Source organism: Rhipicephalus microplus, chromosome 6 (genome assembly GCF_043290135.1).
Source record: "Rhipicephalus microplus isolate Deutch F79 chromosome 6, USDA_Rmic, whole genome shotgun sequence".
NCBI lineage: Eukaryota > Metazoa > Arthropoda > Arachnida > Ixodida > Ixodidae > Rhipicephalus > Rhipicephalus microplus.
In genome coordinates this window covers 83918452-83927715 of record NC_134705.1, presented here as the reverse complement: position 1 = coordinate 83927715, position 9264 = coordinate 83918452, and the positions used below count along the sequence as shown (strand labels likewise).

General features: G+C 56.9%; 2 non-coding genes across 2 annotated transcripts; both read left to right on the top strand.

Moving 5' to 3' along the window:
• Nucleotides 1–249: 249 nt before the first annotated feature.
• On the top strand, nucleotides 250–438 carry LOC142766278 (U2 spliceosomal RNA). The gene has a single exon (XR_012884459.1). It is a non-coding gene; the product is annotated as a U2 spliceosomal RNA (small nuclear RNA).
• A 6526-nt stretch (nucleotides 439–6964) lies between these two features.
• LOC142766432 (U2 spliceosomal RNA) lies at nucleotides 6965–7148 on the top strand. The gene has a single exon (XR_012884523.1). It is a non-coding gene; the product is annotated as a U2 spliceosomal RNA (small nuclear RNA).
• The last annotated feature ends 2116 nt before the right edge of the window (nucleotides 7149–9264 follow it).

Here is a 9264-nt window from a genome sequence, read left to right as displayed (position 1 = left end):
ATCACGAGGCATTTATCACGAACACTTAAGGCAGTCGAATTAAACTCTGCGTGCGCGTCCCTAGGATGATACAAATGCATTATCATTGCATGATATGCAAGAACTCGTTCCCGACCATGTGCGAACTCCCCAAGTGTGTCCTTTTAAGTGTCCTGAAAGCGTTGATTGTTACGCGCCATTTCCTGTCTTGGATGTTGCGCTAACTTCAATTATGTTGCGGTGAAGAAGCCATGTCTTATAGTCGGACTCATTCACTTACGGCCCCAAGAAACATTAATAAAGCTATCTGTTCTTATCAGCTTAATATCTGATACGGATCCTATTTGGATCCAAGATATTAAACTTATTTTTGTGATGCGGCGGAGTGCTTGAAGCTTGCTTCACCTCCGCCACGGGTTGGCCCGGTATTGCACTACCTCCGGGATCGGCCCACTCACCCCCTGCGGGGTGAGTTCGACAATAAATTCAATGATAGAAGGAGTGTTCGGATTTACCCATGATACCGGGGTAAACGGCTTGGGTGCGTCGAGTGTCCGAGACGGTGGCGGCACGCCGCCCCGGCTGACGCGGTATTCGCGTGCAGGGAGTGCGCTAGCTGTGTTTACACTTACGATTGCTCTGGGAAAATAAATGTTTCCGTGTGTATTTCATATATGGAGGGTCTCTTTTATTTTGTTATGTTCACACGTACATACTCAAGTTTCTTATTTTTTTTAACGTTCCTACTCATATTAATAAAACTATTGAGGAAATTATCATTACTGTTTCGGAGGAAAGCTAGAAGTGTGTATACGATGTGTATGCATGTGCGATGTGTATGTATGTATGTGTGTAGAAGTGTGTATGTATGTGCCAAGCTATTTCCGCTTTTCGAATTCACCCGTTTCGCAACGAAAAATAAAAAAAGCCTCTAGAAAATGGGGTTTGGTTGGTGTTTCTGTTTACAGTTGCAGTGGCAAGCGAAGGCATTTTTATTTCACATCTTCACGCGGCGTCTGAACCTGAAGACGCGTGCTCTCGCCACGTCTACGCATCTACACTATTCCCCATCACAAATTAAAATCGCAAAGAACGCCACAGGACCCACTCCGCACACACCTGCTGTACGGTGGAGCGGCAAAGCCCCGATGTGCTTTTCCTATGTCCACTGACCTTTGGGGTTTGACGTCCCAAAACCACCATATGATTATGGGAAAATTTCGACCACCTGGGGTTCTTTCACGTGCACCCTAATCTGAGCACAGGGAAATGCAGCCGCCGCGGCCGGGATTCGATCCCACCACCTGCGGGTCAGCAGCCGAGTACCTTACGGCCATCAGACCACCACGGCGGGCATCGCCTTGTTGATCAAACACTTCATTTCTGAACACCATCTCATACCAGCTCATCCACCGTTGGCTCTCGTTAATTACAACGAACATCCTCGCACGCTCACCTCAATGGAATTGCCAGTTGCTGGAAGTTCCAAGAAAATTGCGCACTAGACGTTCGGACGCACCACGCACGTACGTGAAGCGACGTGGACCCCAGGACGCGTGAGATCACGCCCCGGGCGCGCTTTGCCTCCGTACCCACTCGTCACTCCTCACAGCTTCACTAAGCCGAGTATGTAGAAGTCGAAGAAGCAGAACAACAAACCAGCCAATCCCCCACAGTGGGTGTGAGCCACAAGTGAAGGTCAACAAAAACAAGCAACACCAGCGAGCGCAGTGACGAAGCTATCGTAATGGGGCGAAATAATCCACGAATATGGCTGCACGTTGACGCACGGTCGCATTTGTGCAACCACCCGTGTCTCCCGAAGACCGTCTGTCGCGCGTCTTCGACGAAAAGCGCAGGCGAGTACTTCTCCACTGATTTCCGCGACCACTTCACGACCGCCTTCGGCCGCCTCATGTCCGTCCGGCACGATCGACGGAGCGCCGCACCAGCGCCTCGTACACGCCACCATAGCACTCCTACCCCTCGGAATCAGCAAAACTCGGACGTTTTCGACCACGACAGACAGAACCTGCCGGCCCGTTGAACGCTTGAACGACATCGCAGCGTCAAGTCGCACACTCACGTTCCGTCACCCTCTGCCACATGATCCTTCATTCACCGGCTTCACAACCCACGCGGTAGACGTTTCGCACGCATTCCCGGGTCTGCCTTTCACGGCAGGACCTTCGTCGACCTCGGTGCGGTGTTCCGCCACGTCGGAACTTGCAAGGCATATGTTGAGCGTGCTGAAGCAGCCAAAGGCACCACCTTTTTGCCGATGATTGTGGGCGTCGTTGCAGAGGCGTTGCTTGGGCAGCCGGCGTAGAAGCCATGTTGGATGGGTGACGTATTCACATTTTGCACAGTCATTTTTTTTTTTTTCCTTCCTTCCAGACTTTGGTGCTCGAGTTGGACATGTACACTATGCATCAGTTTTTAAAACAAATGCTGTAGCATCCCTCGCGACATGCCTGATAATGTTCGCCAGCAAGCATTTGGTGTGACGTCATGGGCGCATAGAGAGTACGCATGCAAGCAAGCACGCGTGGCTTCGACCTCTGGGAAAAAGAAGGTTTCAGTTTTAACATGTTTGTAAGCGAAACTAGAAACTTCAAGCGGACTGGGGATAAAAGCAATGCCGTGAAGCCAGCGCTGCCGCTGTCGGTGCACAATGCTGGTTGTGCATGGGTGGACGTCGGAATTGCTTTGCTACTGTTTGCCCGGCTTTTGGCCAGAACTAAGTACGAGGTGTGAAAGAATGGATTTTAATTACGTGCTAATGAATTGCATCGCTTCTCGGCCTTTTGGCTAAGATCAAAGTGTAGTGGTGGCTTGACCGCCCTGCACTCCCTGATCTTCGTAGAGGCAACCGGATACCCGCCCGGTTACAGCGGAGTCTTTCTCCCTCGCTCCCACCCACCCCTTGTCCACTGCTGCTACTCGGATTCGGCCGCCTCCTGCTGCCTGCCTGCTGCCCTGGTGTTGCTGCCCTGGTTTTGCTGCCGTGGTCCTGCTGCCCCAGGACCTGCTGCCCTGCCGTCTGGTCGTGCCTGCTGCTTGGTCCTGCCTGCTGCTTGCCGGTGCTGCGCCTGCCGTCCTGGTCCTGCCGCAGCCGCACTCGGGGGCCTCCCTGGCCCCGCCATGGTCGCCGTCGACCACCCTGTCCTCGCCGAGGCCCCCTGGCCCTCACGCCTAGCGTGGCAATAGGGTCATGGCCTCCGGGGGTCCAACCCTGGACTCCAGCGAGGATGACGGCGACCCCCCTTGGCAGGAGCGCCAGCCAGTGCGCGACGGGAGTACACTTGTAGTGTACTTCCCCGTGCCTCCTGCCATCGAGTGCTGCGAGCTCGGCTGCGGGGCCACCTACAACCCGGCCACATGGACCTCTCGGCGGCAGTCCCTGGAGCGGCACCTGGAGGCGGAGCACGGAGCCAGAATTACGAGCACCTCCTACATCTGCTCGTTATGCGGCGACGTCCTGGGCCAAAGACCAATGGCCCATGTCAACAAATGCCTGGCCAACGTTCCCACCGCCGCCCCTCCCCCGCGTTTCCGGCACCAATGCGATAAGTGCCCAAGGTCCTTCCCCGCAAGGAAGGGCCTTCACAACCATCAACAGTGGCACTTGAGGGAGGAGGCGAAGCAGGCCAGGCAAAACGTCGCCGCAGGTGCTCCGCCCCGACAGCCGCCCACCAGCGCCACCGGTTCCACCAGTCCCCACCAGCAGGCCTCGCCCGGACGTGCCGCCACTCCGGGGACACCCTCAGTGGTGGCCCCCTCTCCCTCGCAGAGTGGCGCCGGCTCTTCACCGGGCGAGACGGACCAGCAGCAGCGGGCCACCGCTTCACCCACCCAAAGCGCCGCTGCAGGACCCTCTCCACAGGAGGTCCTGCCTACCCCCCTGCCAGGCGGCGTCGAGGATGCGGCGGGCAGCCCAGCTGACCACCAGGCAGCACGACCGAGTTCCCCCTCAGACGAGTACTGCAGTCCTGCAGAGGGGGAGCTTCCAGAGCAGACTGCGGGGCGAGCCATCGGGAGTCCACCACCACCTTCTCCCGAGGCGATGACACCCCGCAGAGTCAACCGACACAGCGGCAGCACATACGGCACCCAGGAGGAGATGGCCGACACCGCCGGACCAGAGAGTGCCTGGGTCCTAGCTGAGATGACGGCGGAGCTGCGGGCACTAAGCCGGTTGCCCGTATCTGAGGAGGAGTGGGCGCGGTTCGAAAGCATCCTGGACCGCGCAGAGGCAGCCATTACTGACCACCTGAGGCTGCCCAATCGGGACTCGCGCCAAACACCACCTCGGCGCGAGATTAATCCCGATAACCCCTCCCAGATACAGGCTCTTTACAGGAGGAACCGGCGCCGGGCCGTCCGGCTGATTGCGGAGGGCCCTTCGCAGCTCTGCCCCATTGACCCAGGCACGCTTCAAAGCTACTACACCCGCCTCTGGTCTCCGGCAGCAGTGGACACAACAATTCTCAGGACGCGAGCCCCCACCAACGAGGAACTGGACCTCTGCCCCTTCTTGGACGACGAGGTCGCAGCCAAGCTCCGAAGGTGCGAGAGTACAGCTCCGGGAGAGGACCGCCTCACTTACCACCACTGGAGGCAGGTGGACCCTGAAGGGCGGTACCTTGCGGCGGTATTCAACGTCTGCCTCAAATATCGCCGCACACCCCGGAGCTGGAAGTCGACGAGGACGATCCTCATTCACAAGAAGGGCGACCGCGAGGACCCCACAAACTGGCGACCCATTGCCCTTGGTCGAACGATCGCCAAACTGTATGCCGGGTGTCTCACCACGCGGCTGCAGCGGTGGTTGGGCGACCATGCGGTACTGTCCAGGTGTCAGAAGGGCTTCCTGCCGCACGATGGGGTGTTCGAACACAACTTCGTGCTGCGGGGACGCCTGGACGACGCCAGGACGGGAGGTGGGGAGCTGTGCGTGGGGTTCCTCGACTACGCCAACGCCTTCGGCTCGGTCGCCCATGAGGCCCTCGTCGACGCTGTCCGCGGCGCCGGCGCGGGGGAGCCCTTCGCGGAGATCGTGGAGGAACTCTACCGCGCCAACACCACCTGCGTCGTGGCAGCTGACGGCACCACGGAGCCAATCGCCATTGGAGCGGGCCTACGCCAAGGCTGTCCCCTGAGCGGCCTGCTGTTCAACCTGGTGGTGGACCCCATCATTAGAGCGGTGCAGGGAGGCGATAGGCAACACAACATCCTTGCCTACGCCGATGATCTCACGCTGCTCGCCGGGGATCCCGCCACCTTGCAGCGCCGCCTCAACGTGGTGACGGCCCTTTCGGACCCGCTCGGGCTGCGACTGAAGCCTGCCAAGTGCCGCACCCTCCACCTGTCCGGGCGCTACCCGGTGGGCACACGGCCCACCACTTTCACCGTGGGGAGCGTCCCGGTCCCGGCACTGGCGGACTTCGAGGGGCACCGGTTCCTGGGGCGTCCTGTGGGGTTTCGGGTGCTACCGGACCAGACAACGGTCGACGAGGCCATCCATCTCGGCAGACGGCTGCTCTCCTCCATGCTCACCCCATGGCAGAGGCTGGATTCTATTAAAACATTTCTATATCCAGCCCTCAACTTCGCCATGCGGGTGGGCCTTGCCAGCAAAGGAGAGTGGCATCGCTTGGACGAGGAGCTTCGCCCGCTGATCAAGAAGACCCTGTACGTGCCGGCCAGAGCGTCAAACGAGTATGTGTACGGGAGCGCACATGCCGGCACTGCAGGGATCCCTCTTGCGGCGGAGCTCAGCGACATCTGCCGAGTGGACGGGGCCTTCAAGCTCCTGTCGTCGACTGATCTGGAGGTCCGGGAGCGAGCGAGGGAGGAGCTCAACCGGGTGGTGTCGAGGCGGCTGAGGCGACCGGCGGACACGGACGACACCGAGGCCTACCTCTCAGGCGAAACGGAGGGCGACTTCCGGCAGACTGCGACCCAGCTGCAGTCTGTCTGGACGGAGGCACGCAAAGCCTCCCGTCGCCTGTCCGTCGCCTGGGAGCTACTGGACCAGGGCGCCCGCATCACCTGCGGAGAGGCCACGGTGTCAGCGCGGAACCGGAACAAGCTGATCAAGATCCTTCGGGCCATCCTCAACCAGGACCGGGACCGTTCTCTCCAGGAGAAGCCGTCCCAGGGCAAGGCGATGGCGTGTGTAGCGGCGGACCCCGCCAGTTTCCACTTCATGAGGTCCGGCCGCTACACTCGCTTCAAGGAGTGGCGCTTCATTCATCGAGCCCGGCTGAATCTCCTCCCCCTGAACGGCACAAGAACGTGGGTGCCCGCAGCTGACAAGAGGTGCCGACGCTGCGGGTACGGGGAGGAGACCCTGCCGCACGTCCTCTGCCACTGCATGCGGCAGAGCCGGGCCATGACAGAGCGCCACAACGCCATCGTTGCGCGCCTCAAGAAGGCGGCCCTGGAGCGGTTCACCGTCATCGGGGAGAACCAGCAGGTCGGCGTCCCCGGCTTGCGACCCGACCTCGTCCTGGCCCGTGGTGAGGAAGCCCTGATCCTGGACGTCTGCTGTCCCTTCGACAACCGCATGCAGGCGTTCCAGGAGGCTCGGAGGGTCAAGGAGGAGAAGTACGCCCCTCTACAGCGTCATCTCCTCCAGCGGTTCCAGCGCGTCTCCGTCGACGCCATCGTCGTAGGCTGCCTCGGCTCGTGGGATCCGGCCAACGATCGTGTCTGCCGCAGGTTCTGCTCTAGGAGCTACCTGCGGACCATGAAAAGACTTTGCGTTTCAGACACGATCGCTGCCTCTACGGACATTTATCGTGGCCATATAGGCGTTTTGTAAATAGTTTTTTTATTCGAGAAGCAATACCGCGTTTTTTATTGTTATACGCTTTTATTCATACTAACACCACTAACTCTTTTTTTAGCCTTTTTGTTACCTCATTTTATTTATACACCTTTTATTACCGTTTCTTGTTCTGTTATATAACCATGTATGATGTTTGTGTACTAAGTATAATAAAAAAAATTCTGTTCTTATCAGCTTAATATCTGATACGGATCCTATTTGGATCCAAGATATTAAACTTATTTTTGTGATGCGGCGGAGTGCTTGAAGCTTGCTTCACCTCCGCCACGGGTTGGCCCGGTATTGCACTACCTCCGGGATCGGCCCACTCACCCCCTGCGGGGTGAGTTCGACAATAAATTCAATGATAGAAGGAGTGTTCGGATTTACCCATGATACCGGGGTAAACGGCTTGGGTGCGTCGAGTGTCCGAGACGGTGGCGGCACGCCGCCCCGGCTGACGCGGTATTCGCGTGCAGGGAGTGCGCTAGCTGTGTTTACACTTACGATTGCTCTGGGAAAATAAATGTTTCCGTGTGTATTTCATATATGGAGGGTCTCTTTTATTTTGTTATGTTCACACGTACATACTCAAGTTTCTTATTTTTTTTAACGTTCCTACTCATATTAATAAAACTATTGAGGAAATTATCATTACTGTTTCGGAGGAAAGCTAGAAGTGTGTATACGATGTGTATGCATGTGCGATGTGTATGTATGTATGTGTGTAGAAGTGTGTATGTATGTGCCAAGCTATTTCCGCTTTTCGAATTCACCCGTTTCGCAACGAAAAATAAAAAAAGCCTCTAGAAAATGGGGTTTGGTTGGTGTTTCTGTTTACAGTTGCAGTGGCAAGCGAAGGCATTTTTATTTCACATCTTCACGCGGCGTCTGAACCTGAAGACGCGTGCTCTCGCCACGTCTACGCATCTACACTATTCCCCATCACAAATTAAAATCGCAAAGAACGCCACAGGACCCACTCCGCACACACCTGCTGTACGGTGGAGCGGCAAAGCCCCGATGTGCTTTTCCTATGTCCACTGACCTTTGGGGTTTGACGTCCCAAAACCACCATATGATTATGGGAAAATTTCGACCACCTGGGGTTCTTTCACGTGCACCCTAATCTGAGCACAGGGAAATGCAGCCGCCGCGGCCGGGATTCGATCCCACCACCTGCGGGTCAGCAGCCGAGTACCTTACGGCCATCAGACCACCACGGCGGGCATCGCCTTGTTGATCAAACACTTCATTTCTGAACACCATCTCATACCAGCTCATCCACCGTTGGCTCTCGTTAATTACAACGAACATCCTCGCACGCTCACCTCAATGGAATTGCCAGTTGCTGGAAGTTCCAAGAAAATTGCGCACTAGACGTTCGGACGCACCACGCACGTACCTGAAGCGACGTGGACCCCAGGACGCGTGAGATCACGCCCCGGGCGCGCTTTGCCTCCGTACCCACTCGTCACTCCTCACAGCTTCACTAAGCCGAGTATGTAGAAGTCGAAGAAGCAGAACAACAAACCAGCCAATCCCCCACAGTGGGTGTGAGCCACAAGTGAAGGTCAACAAAAACAAGCAACACCAGCGAGCGCAGTGACGAAGCTATCGTAATGGGGCGAAATAATCCACGAATATGGCTGCACGTTGACGCACGGTCGCATTTGTGCAACCACCCGTGTCTCCCGAAGACCGTCTGTCGCGCGTCTTCGACGAAAAGCGCAGGCGAGTACTTCTCCACTGATTTCCGCGACCACTTCACGACCGCCTTCGGCCGCCTCATGTCCGTCCGACACGATCGACGGAGCGCCGCACCAGCGCCTCGTACACGCCACCATAGCACTCCTACCCCTCGGAATCAGCAAAACTCGGACGTTTTCGACCACGACAGACAGAACCTGCCGGCCCGTTGAACGCTTGAACGACATCGCAGCGTCAAGTCGCACACTCACGTTCCGTCACCCTCTGCCACATGATCCTTCATTCACCGGCTTCACAACCCACGCGGTAGACGTTTCGCACGCATTCCCGGGTCTGCCTTTCACGGCAGGACCTTCGTCGACCTCGGTGCGGTGTTCCGCCACGTCGGAACTTGCAAGGCATATGTTGAGCGTGCTGAAGCAGCCAAAGGCACCACCTTTTTGCCGATGATTGTGGGCGTCGTTGCAGAGGCGTTGCTTGGGCAGCCGGCGTAGAAGCCATGTTGGATGGGTGACGTATTCACATTTTGCACAGTCATTTTTTTTTTTTTTCCTTCCTTCCAGACTTTGGTGCTCGAGTTGGACATGTACACTATGCATCAGTTTTTAAAACAAATGCTGTAGCATCCCTCGCGACATGCCTGATAATGTTCGCCAGCAAGCATTTGGTGTGACGTCATGGGCGCATAGAGAGTACGCATGCAAGCAAGCACGCGTGGCTTCGACCTCTGGGAAAAAGAA